The following is a 15,586-nucleotide window of genomic DNA, read 5'->3' as shown; positions in this document are numbered from 1 at the left end:
ATACAGTTTAAGACGGTGTATGCTCTAGAATTGGAAGATGTAGTATGTTTGATATAGAGTACCTATACTTCTGTGCATTTTGATACATTTTCAGCCTCTCATGATAAGGTGATTCATGCTTCAGTGAATTCTTCACAGATAGTAGATATAAAAGTACATTTTAATAGAAAGCCATGGTCTTTAAGGAATTTCAAATGTATAAGGCGTCTCATAGCTTTCTTTGTAAGAAGGCTGGATAAATGGTGCTTACATGATAATGTACTCCACTTCTTCCTATTGGAAGATTAACACTGTTTACCAACATTATTTAGGGAGGAGGGGACAGATTTGCACTGCTGAAGAGTATATAAAAAAAAATCACTGAAAAAATCAAATGCAAAAAGGTAACAAATTCATAAATGGAGAGCAAGGAGAAGAATTTGCATGCTAAAGCATTGTTTTAATGGCGAAAACTCACAGATCACTAATGCTTCTAGAGGTTAACTTTAAGCCCGCAAGCTGGGAGTTTTAAATAGTCAGTGCTCCAGTTCCTAAAGCCACACAGCACAGGATCTGTTTGTTAAACAGAATCTCTGCTGCAAGTTTGTTTTAGCTGCCTGGAGGCTTCCTTTGAAGACAATGTGGTGAAGTTGTTTTGAGGGAACTGAAGAACTGGATGTAGCCCTGGTCTTGTAACTCTGCCTGATACCTCAGATACTCTTCCTCTGGGAAACATTCCACACAGCACAGGAACTTAGAGTGGCATTATCTTCCTGCCTTCATTTCCAGAGATTCTTTCTGAACTGGGAATCCTGGAACATACTATATGCTAGGAAATTTTCCTGTGAACACCTAGATGTTGTCTCTCAGACGAATCCAACCTCTGCCTCTGGCCCTACATCCCTGACTCCACCCTGGTAAGCTGTACCTGCCAAGAATCCTGCAATGGTTGCCTGTGAACACCTAGAATCTTTCTAGGTCCTGGTTTCTCCTGCTGAATCCAGTCTTTCTCTCTAACCACCCTTCATTTGCTGACTGGGCACTAGGGGCTCTGACAGCCAGCTCAGCTCCAGATCCTTAAGGTAACATTCTTTTTCTGTTTGAACTTCAGCTCTGTCCTTAAATCCTGACTACACCTATCTTGCCCTCTAGTCTCAGAATTCTTGTGGCTTTTATTCCTTGACCCACTCGCCAGTTTTAACACTTCACCCTTGTTCCTCGTGGCTTCCCATCAAGCCATGGGTATGAGGTGATGGTGTAATTTATTAGATTCTGGTTTTGCCCAAATTCTGGTCATGCTGTAATAACAGCCGAACCATTTCATTATTTGGATAGGCATGGGTACCTTATCAAGAAGATGAAAAGGATATGGTACCCATCCTTTAGAAAAGAACAGTTGTGGATTATGGATTTAGCATAAAGAAAAATAATCAGGCATAAATTAAGAGAAATTTCACTTCACAGCTGGGCGTGTTGGCTCACGACTGTAATCCTAGCACTTTGGGAGGCTGAGGCGTGCGGATCACCTGAAGTCAGGAGTGAGACCAGCCTGACTAACATGGAGAAACCCTGTCTCTACTAAAAATACAAAATTAGTCGGATGTGGCGGCACATGCCTCTAATCCCAGCTACTTGGGAGGCTTGAGACAGGAGAATCACTTGAACTGGGAGGCAGAGGTTGCAGTGAGCTAAGATTGCATCATTGCACTCCAACCTGGGCAACAAGAGTGAAACTTGGTCTCAAAAAAAAAAAAGAAATTTCACTTCACATAACTTAAAATAATGGCCATTTCAATAAATGAAACTAAAGATTTCTTGGATCCCAGAATTCAACCTGTATTTATAAATGTATAATGTATTTAGCTACTATTTGGTTTAAATGAACTTACTGGGTAAATATTATAATTTTTACTATTTTCTACAGAGAAAATATTTTCTAAATTTAGTTGGAGCTATCTGTGCAGTGGTTTCTCTACAGTTGTACATAAATGTTTTTACTCTAAAATTAGCTAATGTATAAAATACTACCCTAAACCATAATAAAGACAGTAATACTTTGGGAAAAAAAAAAAGATATTTCCACCCCTAATATTGGAAAAAAATTCCTGCAAATCACGTATCTGACAAGACACTAGTAACCAGAATATATAAAGACCTCTAACAACTCAATAATAAGAGACAAATAACCCAGTTTTTACATGGGGAAAGCATCTGAATAGCCATCTCTCCAAAGAAGATACACAAAGGGCCAGTAAGCACACTGAACGCGGCTCACCATTGTGGGCTATTTAGGAAATGCCAATCAAAGAGAAATAAACACCGCTACAGAAAAATGTATACAATGATGATCACGGCAGTGTTGTGCCTAAAATCCAAGCAGTGGAAACAACCCCAGTGTCTGTCCATCAACCAGTGAAGGGGGAAAACAAAATGTGACGTATTCACCTAAGAGACACTATTCAGCCATAAAAGGAAATGACAGGTGGACCCACGCCACAATACAGATGAACCTAGAAAACACCACCAGGTAAGAGAAGCCAGGCACCCCGAACTGCCCACTGCATAATTCCATTCCTGTGAAATGCTCAGGTTAAGTAGGTTATAAAGATAGGAAGGAGATGAGAGGTTTTTTTGGTAAAGGGCAAGCTGAGGCGAGAATGGCAACTGCTAAAGGGAACAGGGTTTCTTTTGGGAGAAGGAAAAGTTTTAAAATTAGATTGTGGTGATGGTTGCACAACCCCTCCATACACTGGGAAAACACCTATAATCCCTCTCAACTTATTTACCATAAATTAAAAAAATGTAACACCCAAGTGCTACTTTACAATAACAATAAATAAATGGGAGAAAGATCATTTGCTATAATATTTGATGTGAGAACCACATTTGTGCATTTTTTCTTTTTTTTTTTTGAGACGGAGTTTCCCTCTTGTTACCCAGGCTGGAGTGCAATGGCGCGATCTCGGCTCACTGCAACCTCCGCCTCCTGGGTTCAGGCAATTCTCCTGCCTCAGCCTCCTGAATAGCTGGGATTACAGGCACGTGCCACCATGCCCAGCTAATTTTTTGTATTTTTAGTAGAGACGGGGTTTCACCATGTTGACCAGGATGTCTCGATCTCTTGACCTTGTGATCCACCCACCTCGGCCTCCCAAAGTGCTGGGATTACAGGCGTGAGCCACCGCGCCCGGCCTTTGCACATTTTTTCTACAAAAAATCAAGCAGTATGCCCAGCCTGGTGACACAGTGAAACCCTGTCACTACAAAAAAATTTTGGCTGGATTGCGGTGGCACAATCACATCTCACTGCAGCCTCAAGATGCCCAGGCTCAAGCGATCCTCCCAATTCAGGCTGTGGAGTAGCTGGGACTACAGGTGTATGCCACCATGACCATCTAATTTTTGTATTTTTTGTAGGAATATGGTTTTGCCACGTTGCCTGGACTGGTCTCAAACTCCTGGGATTGAGCGATCCTCCCACCTTGGCCTCCCAAACTGTTGGGATTACAGGCATGAGACACCACACATGAACCCAAAATACATATTTTTTAAAATTAGCTGGACATGGTGGCGTGCCTGAAATCCCAGCTACTTGGGAGGCTGAGACAGGAGAATCACTTGAGCCCCAGAGTTCAAGGGTGCAGTAAACCATGATCATGCCACTATACCCCCAGCCTGGGTGACAGAGGAAAAAAAAGAAAAAAAAAAGGCAAGACTGGGCACAGTGGCTCATGCCTGTAATCCCAGCACTCTGGGAGGCTGAGGCGGGTGGATCACCTGACGTCAGGAGTTTGAGACCACCTGACCAAAATGGTGAAACCCCATCTCTACTGAAAATACAAAAATTTGCTAGGCAGGTAGGTGAATGCCTGTAATCACAGATGATGGGAAGGTTGAGGCAAGAGAATCACTTGAACCCAGGAGGCAGAAGTTACAGTGTGTCAAGATCACACCACCACACTCCAGTCTGGGCGACAGAGTGAGACACTGTATCCAATTAAAAAAAAAAAAAGACAGTACAGCATGGTTCCCAACCAGGGCTGCACTCGCCTGCGGTATCAGCAGCACATGCGGGGCTTAACATCACTGTGTCTGAAAGCACCAAGACCCGTCATCGACATTATTTTTCCTTATAGGCCTTTCTGCAAATAAAATCTAGTGATTCAGATACATTTCTATAAAGAGGAAGAAGATTCGGAGGGAGCCACTCACGGTAAGACTCACTACTAAAATCCGTGTGCAGCGAGAACTTACAACCAGCCAGGTCCTATGCTAAGAGATTACATATATTAGCCCATTTAATTCTAGTGACCAGTGAGGTAGGTACACAAATGAGGAAACTGAAGCACATCTATCAGAGTAGGATACCAACAGATTATGCCTCAAAGGGATAAACAAGTAAAAAAAATCTCACGATAAGCATACTATTAATTAATTGATTAATTAATTAATTTTATTTTTTTAGAAATGGAGTCTCACTCTGTTGCCCAGGCTGAAGTGCAGTAGTGCAATCTTGGCTCACTGCAACCCCTACCTCCCGGTTTAAAGTGATCCTACCACCTCATCCTCCTGAGTACCTGGGACTACAGGTATGCGCCACCATACCTGGCTAATTTTTTGAATTTTTAGTAGGGTTTCACCATGTTGGCAGGCTGGTCTCGAACTCCTGACCTCAGGTGATCCGCCCATCTTGGCCTCCCAAAGTGCTGGAATTATAGGCATAAACCAACACGCCCAGCCTAAGGATACTATTTAAAAATAGTGCGAGCGAGGCATGGTGGCACTTGTAATCCCAGCAACTTGGGAGACCAAGGTGGGAGGATCACTTGAGCCCTGGAGTTTGAGACCAGCCAGGACAACGTGGCAAGATGCCAGCTCTACAAAAATTCAAAAATTAGCCAGGCATGGTAGCAAGCCCTTGTAGTTCCAGCTACTCAGGAGGCCAAGGTGGGAGGATCACTTGAGCCCAGCAGTTCAAGGCCAGCCTGGGCAACAGAGCAAGACCCTGTCTCAAAAAATAAATAAATAAATAAACAACCACTAACCTCACATGGATTTCAGTGCTGCCCAGCAATTGTGCTACACGTCCCTATTCCAGTCCTCTCCCAGGATGACGCATTCTTTCACCTCTCCTACCTCAAACCTCCCACATCTCCTGTTTCTCTGTTCTCGTCGGATGACCTTAGCTTCTGGTCACTGAGAACACAAATGCAATCTGAGGAACTTCCACAAGATCCCGCTATACCTACCCATCGGCCAGCAGGTATGCGCTCCCAGCAAGGTGAACACCCACTCCTGCGCAAGGTCTCCTCGCCCTCGCCTGCTTAAGGGTATTGCTCTGAGCAACTCTCCATCTCTGGCCTCAGCTCCTGCATTCTGCTGAAGCAACTGCAACCTCCCACATCTTAAACTCTCTCGGCTCCAAGTGCCCTTCAACGTGCACCCCACTTTTCAGCTCCCCTCTGCAGAAAAATCCTCATGAGTCGTTTACCCTGGCAAGGGCAGGGGCTCACGCCTGTAATCCCAGAACTTTGGGAGGCCGAGGCAGGAGGATCACTTGAGCCCAGGAGTTTGAGACCAGCCATAACAACACAAGACTCTGTCTCTACAAAAATAATAAATAAACAGGCCGGGCGCAGTGGCTCACACCTATAATCCTAGCACTTTGGGAGGCCAAGGAGGGCAGATCACTTGAGGTCAGGAGTTTGAGACCAGACCTAACAACATGGCGAAACTCCATCTCTACCAAAAATACAAAAATTAGCCAGGTATGATGGCACCTGCCTGTAGTCCCAGCTACTCGGGAGTCTGATGCAGGAGACCACTTGACCCGGGGAGGTGGTTACAGTTAGCTGAGATCACGCCACTGCACTCCAGCCTGGGCAACAGAGTGAGACTGTGTCTCTAAATAAATAAATAATCACCTACCTGCCGTGTCTCTGACTTTCTTCCCCTATCCCATCAGGCTTTTGCCCCAACCACCCTACCACAATGACACCCACCCATGTGGCTAAATCCCATTGCTGACCCCCAGTATGCAACTTATTTGACCTAACAGTGTTGGACTGTTGATCTGGCCTTCTCTGTCTTTTTTGAGACAGTCTTGCTCTGTTGGCCAGGCTGGAGTGCAGGGGCAAAATCTCAGCTCACTGCAACCTCCACCTCCCAGGCTCAAGCAGTCCTCCTGCCTCAGCCTCCCGAGTAGCTGGGATTACAGGCATGTGCCACCACGCCTGGCTAATTTTTATATTTTTAGCAGAGATGGGGTTTCACCATTTTGGCCAAGCTGGTCTTGAACCACTGACCTCAGGTGATCCACCTGTCTTGGCTTCTAAAAGTGCTGGGATTACAGGCATGAGCCACTGCACCCAGCCCCTTCCTTCTCTCTTGACAGGCGTTTTTCACTTGGCATCCGGCACAGACAGCACAACTCCTACTTTTGCTCTGACCTCTTAATTGCCCTGCCCTTGAACACTGAAGGACCCAGGCTTAGTGCCCAGCCTCTTCACTCCCTCATGTGGCTTCAAATACCAACTAGCCACCGACTCTGTTTCCTCATTTACAAGTCTCTTCTTAACCCTCTCCTTGAACTATACTGCCAACTCAACTGTGTCTTTGTATGATTACATACATACATGGTCATATACATGTACATACACACATATATACATGTATATATTGAACTCCTGACCTCAAGTGACCCCCCGCCGCCTCAGGCTCCCAAAGTGCTAGGACTACAGGTGTGAGCCACCACACCCGGCCACATGCTGTTTATACACATATTACACATGTGTATACATATATATACATATGTGTGTGTGTGTGTGTGTGTGTGTGGTGTGTATGGTCGGGCATGGTGTCTCACATCTGTAATCGCAGCACTCTGGGAAGCCGAGGCAGGGGGATCACTTGAGTTCAAGAGTTCCACACCAGCCCTGCCAACATGGCAAAACCCTGTCACTACTAAAAATACAAAAATTAGCCAGGTGTGCTGGTGCCGGCCTGTAATCCCAGCTACTTGGGAGGCTGAGGCAAGAGAACCACTTGATGGAGGTTGCAGTGAGCTCAGATAGTGCCACTGCACTCCAGCCTGGGCAACAGAGCCAGACTCCATCTCAAAAAAAAAAAAAAAAAAAAATATATATATATATATATGTGTGTGTGTGTGTGTATATAAACTGTGTATATATACTTTGTATATATATATTATATACAAATATATGTATATAACTATATGTATCATATATATACCATCTAACACAGATCATCACAAACTTAAGAATTCATAATCAAAACTCCTGATCATCCTTCACAAACCTGATCCTTCTGGTGGTCATTCTTTCCATAAACATCCATCTGATGAAGTTCACATCGCAGCTCAAGCTGAAAACCTTTGTGCATCCACAACTCCTCTCTCACACACTCAGCCAACCCATCACCAGCTCCCATTGGTTTACCACTGAAATACACCCAGAGTGTGACTCCCTTACAATCCTCTGGGTATCCCAGTCCGAGCCACCACCTCTCACAATGGCTTCTAAACTCAATCAGATTGTGTGTCACCTCCATTCGAAAACTTCCCAAGGTGACTCCCCTTCCACCTAGGGGAAAAGTAAGGTTCTTGGAGCTTGGAAAGGTCCCCACAATAGCCTTGGCCCCTCCCCTAATCGCTGGGGCTGCAAGTCCTCTTTCTCTCTCTGTGCCTAAATTGGCCCAGCCAAACTGCTGTTTACATCTGCACCTGCTATTTCCTCTACCTGGAATGTTCTGGTGTCTCACTCCTCCTCCTCTCCACTCTCAACCCCCGTTCTCATCTTCTCCATGGCACTTATCACCACCTGCTCTGTGCACCCTGTTCATCTGTCTCTCTCCTCCAGAAAGTAAGTTCACTAGATCACAGATTTGTCTCCACTTGTTTACGGCTGCAGCCGAATGCCCTGAACAGTGCTGACACACAGCAGGAATCCTATGAACGTTTTTTTAACAATTAATGAATGAATGATGGAAGGAAGGAAGGAAATGGAAAACATGCTTATGATGAAAAGTTCAGGAGTTCCACACCAGCCCGGCCAACATGGCAAAACCCTGTCACTACTAAAAATACAAAGATTAGCCAGGTGTGCTGGTGCCTGCCTGTAATCCCAGCTACTTGGGAGGCTGAGGCAAGAGAACCACTTGATGGAGGTTGCAGTGAGCTCAGATAGCGCCACTGCACTCCAGCCTGGGCAACAGAGCCAGACTCCATCTAAAAAAAAAAAAAAACATATATATATATATAACCCTGCCTCTACTAAAAATTTCAGGCCGGCCGCGGTGGCTCATGCCTGAAATCTCAGCACTTTGGGAGGCCGAGGTGGGAGGAACCATCGCTTGAGCCCAAGAATTTAAGATCAGCCTGGGTAATATAGTGAGACCCCATCGCTACAAAAAACATTTTTAAAAATCATCCGGGTGTGGTGACGTGGGCCTGTGTTCCCATCTACTCGGGAGGATGAGGCGGGAGGACGGCATGGGCCCAGGAGGTGGAGGCTGCAGTGAGCTATGATTACGCAGCTGCACTTCAGCCTGAGTGACACAACGAGACACTGCCTCAAAAATAAAAAAAAAGGGGGGAAGGTGAGAGCTGAAAGCCTCGGGGTGCAATCAGGGCTTAATGAATTCTAACTCGCGTCTTCAAAGAAAGACAACGAAACCAAAGCCACCGCGAGGGCTGACGGCCTAAGAACTAGGAGCCAGGGGCGTCTCTTCCGCTCACCCGCGCCGGGCTAAACCAGAGGCGCTGCGGGTGTCGTGCCCGCGCCGGGCCTCCCCAGCACTGCAGACCCAGGGCCGCCGCCCGGTCGCCCTCGCCAGGCCTTCACGCACTCACGTGGAAGGGGCGGAGCCCCGCGGGAGCCCGCCCCGGGGCTCTTGGTCTCTTTGGCGCCCTGACCCGCCAGCCACCCCGCCGCGACCCCACGAGCCTACCTGCGTCCACCTTGCCCACCTGCGTTTGCCCAACAGCACCGCAGACTCCGGCTTCCGGCAGGGAACCGCGCCTCAGGTACGCGTTAGTTCCGCCTTCAAGAGAGTGGAGCTTTCCATTGGGCGAAATCTGCGTCCGTCTCTCCGCCGGCTAATGGCAAACATCGGCAGCACTGGTACCAGAGCCAGCCCTGGGCGCTGGCTAGTGACGCCATCTTTAGGGGCCTCGAGTTGCTGGGCTAGCAGCCAGTTGCCAGGGTAACCAGCTCTGCCCCGTACACGTGCAGAGGACGATTCAGGCCCTGCAGCGCTGGGGGTTCTGGGGTGCAGCTGCCCCGGCCAGCAGGGCGCCACGGGGTGGGGCCTTCTCCGAGAGTCCAGGGCATGGAGCTCCACTCGCAGTCGAAATGGGTGAGCTACGGCTGTTGCGAATAACACAAAATTGGACTCAAACTTAGTGCTGAATTTAAAAATCAGCATAGGTGCTAAAAAGTAAATATACAGGGTGGATACTATTTTAATAATACTTGTGGCCGGGTTCGGTGGCTCACGCCTGTGATCCCAGCACTTTGGGAGGCCGAGGCAGGCGGATCGCTTGAGCTCAGGCGTTGGAGACTAGCCTGGCCAACATGGTGAAACCCCGTCTCTACTAAAAATACAAAAATTAGCGGGGCGTGGTGGCGCATGCCTGTAATCCCAGCTACTCAGGAGGCTGAGGCAGGAGAATCGTTTGCGCCGGGAAGGTGGAGGTTGCAGCGAGCTGAGTTCTGGCACTGCACTCCAGCCTGGGCAACAGAGTGAGACTGTCTTAAAAAATAAAAATAAAAATAAAAAAATTAGCCGGGTGTGGTGGCACGTGCCTGTAGTTCCTGATACTCCAGATGCTGAGATGAGAGGATTGCTGGAGCCTAGGAGATGGAGGCTGCAGTGAGCTATGATGGAGTCACTGCACTACAACCTGGGCAACACAGCCAGACCCCATCTCAAAGAAAAAAAAAAACAAAACACTTTTAAGTTACCCAGTAACTTACTGCTTGGCAGCCATATTAAGTATGATGTACCTTGCCTCAGGAATCCAAAGGTGACAAGCAAAGAAGATGCATTCTTCCTTGCTGGTAGAAGATTGCATTTGTTTCCTATTTCTGTGTAACAAATTAACCCAACATTTAGCAGCCTAAAAGAACATTTATTTTCTCTTAGTATCTGGGGGTCAGGAAAGTGGGCGTGGCTGAGCTCTAACCCCATCTCTACTAAAAATACAAAAATTAGCCAGGCGTGGTGGCACATACCTGTAATCCCAGCTACTTGAGAGGCTGAGGCATGAGAACTGATTAAACCTGGGAGGATGGAAGTTGCAATGAGGGGAGATCACACCACTCCAGCCTGGGTGACAGAGTCAGACTCTGGCTTAAAAAAAAAAAAAAAGGCCGGACATGGTGGCTCAAGCCTGTAATCCCAGCACTTTGGGAGGCCGAGGCGGGTGGATCACGAGGTCAAGAGATCGAGACCATCCAGGTCAACATGGTGAAACCCCGTCTCTACTAAAGATACAAAAAATTAGCTGGGCATGGTGGCGCGTGCCTGTAATCCCAGCTACTCAGGAGGCTGAGGCAGGAGAATTGCCTGAACTCAGGAGGCGGAGGTTGTGGTGAGCCGAGATCACACCATCGCACTCCAGCCTGGGTAACAAGAGCAAAACTCCGTCTCAGAAAAAAAAAAAAAAAAAAAAAACAGGCCGGGCACAGTGGCTCATACCTGTAATCCCAGCACTTTGGGAGGCCAAGGGGAGACAAATCACCTGAGGTCAGGAGTTCGAGACCAGCCTGATCAACATGGAGAAACTCCGTCTCTACTAAAAACTACAAAATTAGCCAGGTGTGGTGGTACATGCCTGTAATCCCAGCTACTCAGGAGGCTGAAGCAGAATTGTTTGAATCTGGGAAGCAGAGGTTGCAGTAAGCCAAGATCACGCCATCACACTCCACCCTGGGCAACAGGAGCAAAACTCTGCATCAGAAAAAAAAAAAGTGAATCATGCCAAGTGCAGTGGCTCACTCCTGTAATCCCAGGACTGAGTCAGGAGGATGGCTGGAGATCAGGAGTTCAAGACCAGCCTGGTCAACACAGTGAGACCTCGTCTACAAAAATAAAAAATTAGCTGAGCGTGATGGCACACACCTATAGTCCCAGCTATTTAGGAGGCTGAGGTTGAAGGATTGCTTGAGCCTGGGAGATGGAGGCTGCAATGAACTATGATCACACCACTGCACGCCAGCCTGGGTGACAGAGTAAGACCCTGTCTCAAAAAAAAAAAAAAAAAAAAGGAAAAAAATTTTTTTTATTTTTGGAATTGATATGGTTTGGCTGTGTCCCCACCCACATCTCATCTTGAATTGTAGCTCTTATAATTCCCATGCGTTGTGGGAGGGACCTGGTGGGACATAATTGAATCAGTTTCCCCTGTACTGTTCTCATGGTAGTGAGTAAGTCCCATGAGGTCTGATTTATAAGGGGAAACCCTTTTTGCTTGGTTCTCACTTTCTCTTATCTGCTGCCATACAAGACATGCCTTTTGCCTTCTGCTACGATTGTGAGGCATTCCCAGCCACGTGGAACTTTGAGTCCACTAATCCTCTTTTTCTTTATATATTGCCTAGTCTCAGGTATTTCTGTATCAGCACTGTGAATATGAACTAATACAGAAATGCTGAAACGACTTGGAAGCAATAACATCCCAGTGGCACTAAGCACTCCAAGTACCCAGAACACGGCTCCTATATACCATCCCTCAAAAACATGGACCAGGGCTCCTGGGAGAAATGACTGATCCCAGGGTTGTGGCAGGGAAGGTGCAAGATGGGCCTTGAATAGGTCAATCTGAACATCCCTTTACAAGACTCCCTTGTCAGGCCATCTGGGGTCATCCTCACACGCTCTTGGGCGTGTGAGTCTTCCAAGAACAAGGGCTGTCTTGCACTCGTCTGAGTCTTCCAAGAACAAGGGCTGTCTTTCCATTGATTTCCATGAATTATTGTGTCTTTCATGAAACATACATTTTTCTCTTTTCTTCCCAAAATAATACTTCCTGAAACACATTTTAAAGTTTTATCCCCTACAGGTTTAACATGTCTCCGGTTTATTCCTAAGTGTTTTGTCTTTATTGTTGCTGTAAATGGGGTTTTCCTCTTCCATTACATCTTCTGATTATTGTTTAAGGGAATGAAGGCTTTTGATCCTGTTTTATATATTATTATCATACTATGTTCTCTGAGGAGATATGCACGTTTTATAATAAGGAGTTATATCACTCACTTCCTACTTTATTGAACACTAAATTACTGATATCTGAGATATGAAACTTTTTTTTTTTTTTTGAGACAGTCTCACTCTTTTGCCCAGGCTGGAGTGCAGTGGCATGATCTCGGGTCACTGCAGCCTCCACCTCCCAGGCTCAAGCAGTTCTCCTGCCTCAGCCTCCCGAGTAGCTAGGACTATAGGCACCCACTACCATGCCTGGCTGATTTTTGCATTTTTAGTAGAGGCGCCCACCACCATGTTGGCTAGGCTGGCCTCGAACTCCTGACCTCAAATGATCTATCCACCTTAGCCTCCCAAAGTTCTGGGATTACAGGTGGCCACCCCCATGCCTGGCCAATTTACTTTTAGTAGAGATGGGATTTCATTATGTTAGGCTGGTCTTGAACTCCTGACTTCAGTGATCTGTCCACCTCGGCCTCTCAAAGTGCTGGGATTACAGCTGTGAGCCACCATGCCTGGCTGTTACTAGCTGTTTAATAAGACCATGAACCATAGCTGATCAACCCAACTGTTGCAAAATACTCTTCACCATGTCCCAAGATCTCTGGCCCTGAAATTGGATGAAGCTGGCTTTTCCTGTTTATAGCAAAGCTGGTTTTCTCCACTTTAGCTTTCTTCCTACACACCTCACCTCACACCTTGGATGACTGTTGTATGCTTATACTAGGTTCCGGGATCTGGCACACCTCCTGTTGCAGAACACCGCACGTGTGGCACTCAGTTCAGCTGTCTTCTTGGTAGGCCATGGAGCACCAAGACTGGTCGGGTTTCTGACACTTGAACAAGTTGAGGAACCGCTGCTTCAGACAGAGCTTCCAAGATTGACCTTCCTCCATGAGACCCGGGGTGTAGCACAATGGCAGACAGGCTTGGCTCCAACAGAACAGAGAATCAGAGGGTGCTCATGATGGACAAAGCGTGGGTGCCACAGAAGTCCCTGGAACTGAGCAAACACCCAGACAAACACCAGGCCCAAGTCACCCCTGCAGACAGTCAGACCGCTCAGCATTGTGTGCGCACTGGCGCCAGCTTGTTTAACGGCCGATTTTATCTTGGCCCTGGAATCCCAAAAGCTTTCTACCCGATTGCCATAGAAACATTAACCTTTCTAACTGTCCTCACGTTCCAGGGACTGTTTAAGTGAAACCAGGAGAGGGAACGCTGGCCCATGAAGAGCCTCCTCTGGGTGGACTGCTGTTTCATTTGTTTTCTTCTTAAGATTCACCACAGCACAGCTATCTGCAGAAAAATGAGAACAACCAGAATGTAAAATTAGAGCGAGCTGCTTTGCTGTGGGCACTTAAAAAAGGCAATTTTTTTTTTTTTTTGAGGCAGAGTCCACCCTATTACCCAGGCTAGAGTGCAATGGCACTCTTGGCTCACTATAACCTCCGCCTCCTGGGTTCGAGCAATTCTCCTGCCTCAGCCTCCCAAGTAGCTGGGATTACAGGCATGCACCACCACACCCAGCTAAATTTTTTTTGTATCTTCAGTAGAGACCAGCCAGGTCTCTTCACCACGTTGGCCAGGCTGGTCAACTCCTGACCTCATGATCTGCCCGCCTCAGCCTCACGAAGTGCTGGGATTATAGGTATGAGTCACTGCGCCCGGCCAAAAAAGGCCATTTTTTTAAAGTATTTGTATGTAACATGCATGAATTGCAAGAAAATATTAGCTTTTAATGTGTTCTAAGATGATATCATAACGTAGGTCACGAGTGTGTGCAGCCTCAACAATGGGTGTCAGTAAAGCCTCCCCATCCTGATGTTGCGGGGTAGAAATCAAAGGACAATATCCTCAGACAAAAGAAATGTAAAACAGGGACAGGCACTCACATCTGTAATCCCAGCATGTTGAGAGGCTGAGGTGGGAGCATCACTTGAGCCCAAGAGTTGGAGACCGGCCTGGGTAACATAGCAAGAACCCAACTCTACAAAAAATTTAAAAATTAGTAGGGCATCGTGGCGTGCACCTGTAGTCTCAGCTAATTGGGAGGCTGAGGTGAGAGGATTACTGGAACCCAGGAGGTCAGGGCTGCAGTGAGCCATGATGACGCTACTGTATTCTAGCCTGGGCAACAGAGCAAGACTGTCTCTAAATAAGACAAACAAAAATGAAAAACAGCAAAAAACATCTAACAGCATTCAACTACTATCTCGGCCTGTATATTCTCCTCTTTGCTTTATTCACCTTGTATAATAAGCTGTAATTATAAGTTTTTAATATAATTTCAGCAAAAGAAAGTAAATCAACCTTTATCTGCAAAAACTTCATATGCAACCAAGCAGAGAAGTCAGACCAGTTTCCCTGTCACTGGGATCCCCAGAACACAATGCTCCTCTCAAGACATTTGCAATATTGAAGGCCAGGCGCCATGGCTCACCCCTATAAGCCCAGCACTTCAGGAAGCCAAGGTGGAAAGATCACTTGAGCCCAGGAGTTCGAGACCAGCCTGGGCAACAGAGTGAGACCCTGTCTTTATTTAAAAATATATATATATATATTTTAACTAGCTGGACATGGTGGTACACACCTGTAGTCCCAGCTGCTTAGGAGGCTGAGGTGGGAGATTCACTCAAGACTGGTAGTTCAAGGCTACAGTGAACTATGGATGCCCTACTGCACTCCAGCCTGGGTGACAGAGCGAGACCTTGTCTCAAAAGAAACAGAAAGACATTTACAATACTGAGTGGATGTGAAATATCCTAATTCTTAAGCTTAACATTTGCAAAACTAGGGCTATTTCAGCCACTGAGTTATTTTAGGAACTCATTTCAGAATTGATCTTTCAAGTGTGGTTTTAGGCTTACTGCAAAGAATACATTTGGAAGGTTCATGCAGAGTACATTTAAAAATATCCCCAATCCCTTTTATCTTTGTTAACCTAGAGAAACTGAGTTAGGATTGACGGGCTGGTTATATCAGTCCTTCCTGTGATGCTGGACCTCATTTCTCACCAGGAATCTGGATGCTGTCAACCCTCACCTGACTCAGACAAAGGTCTTCTGGGGGCATCTTGTGACAATGTTTGATCCTGTAGTCCATACACCAGACAGGAAGTAGCAGCCAGGCTTCCCAGGCTTCTGTCCAAGACGCTGGGCATTAGGAACCACAACATGGCTCTGGGCCCTGCCCAGGAAAACCAGTGATGTCAGCTAAAGCCCAGCTCAGGCCAAGGAGAGCCCCCGAGGCAGGGAGTGAGGACACATCCCTTGGCGTGCTTCCCCCGCTGCAGGCAGGTAGGGTGAAGACGTCTGATGCCAGGCACCGGACTGCAAGCCTGTCCAACCCAGCAAGAGAAAATGTTAAGCATCTGCAAACATCT

At 46.7% G+C, this 15,586-nt stretch overlaps 1 protein-coding gene and 2 long non-coding RNA genes across 11 annotated transcripts in view; 1 reads left to right on the top strand and 2 right to left on the bottom strand.

Annotated features, from left to right (window-relative positions):
• CHLSN (cholesin) overlaps nt 1–9,013 on the bottom strand; it is a 124,415-nt gene extending 115,402 nt beyond the window's left edge. For 6 of the 9 annotated variants that reach the window (XM_035289958.3, XM_078364223.1, XM_035289966.3 and 3 more), the window contains exon 1: nt 8,947–9,013. The gene's annotated coding sequence lies outside the window, so the exon portion shown is untranslated. The remainder of the gene's footprint in view (nt 1–8,946) is intronic. The other 3 variants (XM_035289959.3, XM_078364226.1, XM_078364240.1) reach the window with 1 other exon arrangement.
• A 149-nt stretch (nt 9,014–9,162) lies between these two features.
• LOC144581239 (uncharacterized) lies at nt 9,163–14,509 on the top strand. Its single transcript, XR_013531820.1, has 2 exons — nt 9,163–9,354; nt 12,929–14,509. It is a non-coding gene; the product is annotated as an uncharacterized LOC144581239 (long non-coding RNA).
• LOC144581240 (uncharacterized) lies at nt 12,228–15,541 on the bottom strand. Its single transcript, XR_013531821.1, has 2 exons — nt 15,247–15,541; nt 12,228–13,500 (listed from the first exon to the last, which is right to left on the bottom strand). It is a non-coding gene; the product is annotated as an uncharacterized LOC144581240 (long non-coding RNA).
• Between the last annotated feature and the right edge of the window lie 45 nt (nt 15,542–15,586).

Source organism: Callithrix jacchus, chromosome 2, assembly GCF_049354715.1.
Source record: "Callithrix jacchus isolate 240 chromosome 2, calJac240_pri, whole genome shotgun sequence".
Lineage (NCBI taxonomy): Eukaryota > Metazoa > Chordata > Mammalia > Primates > Cebidae > Callithrix > Callithrix jacchus.
The sequence above is the reverse complement of the archived record's forward strand: the minus strand, read 5'-3'. Positions and strand labels throughout refer to the sequence as shown.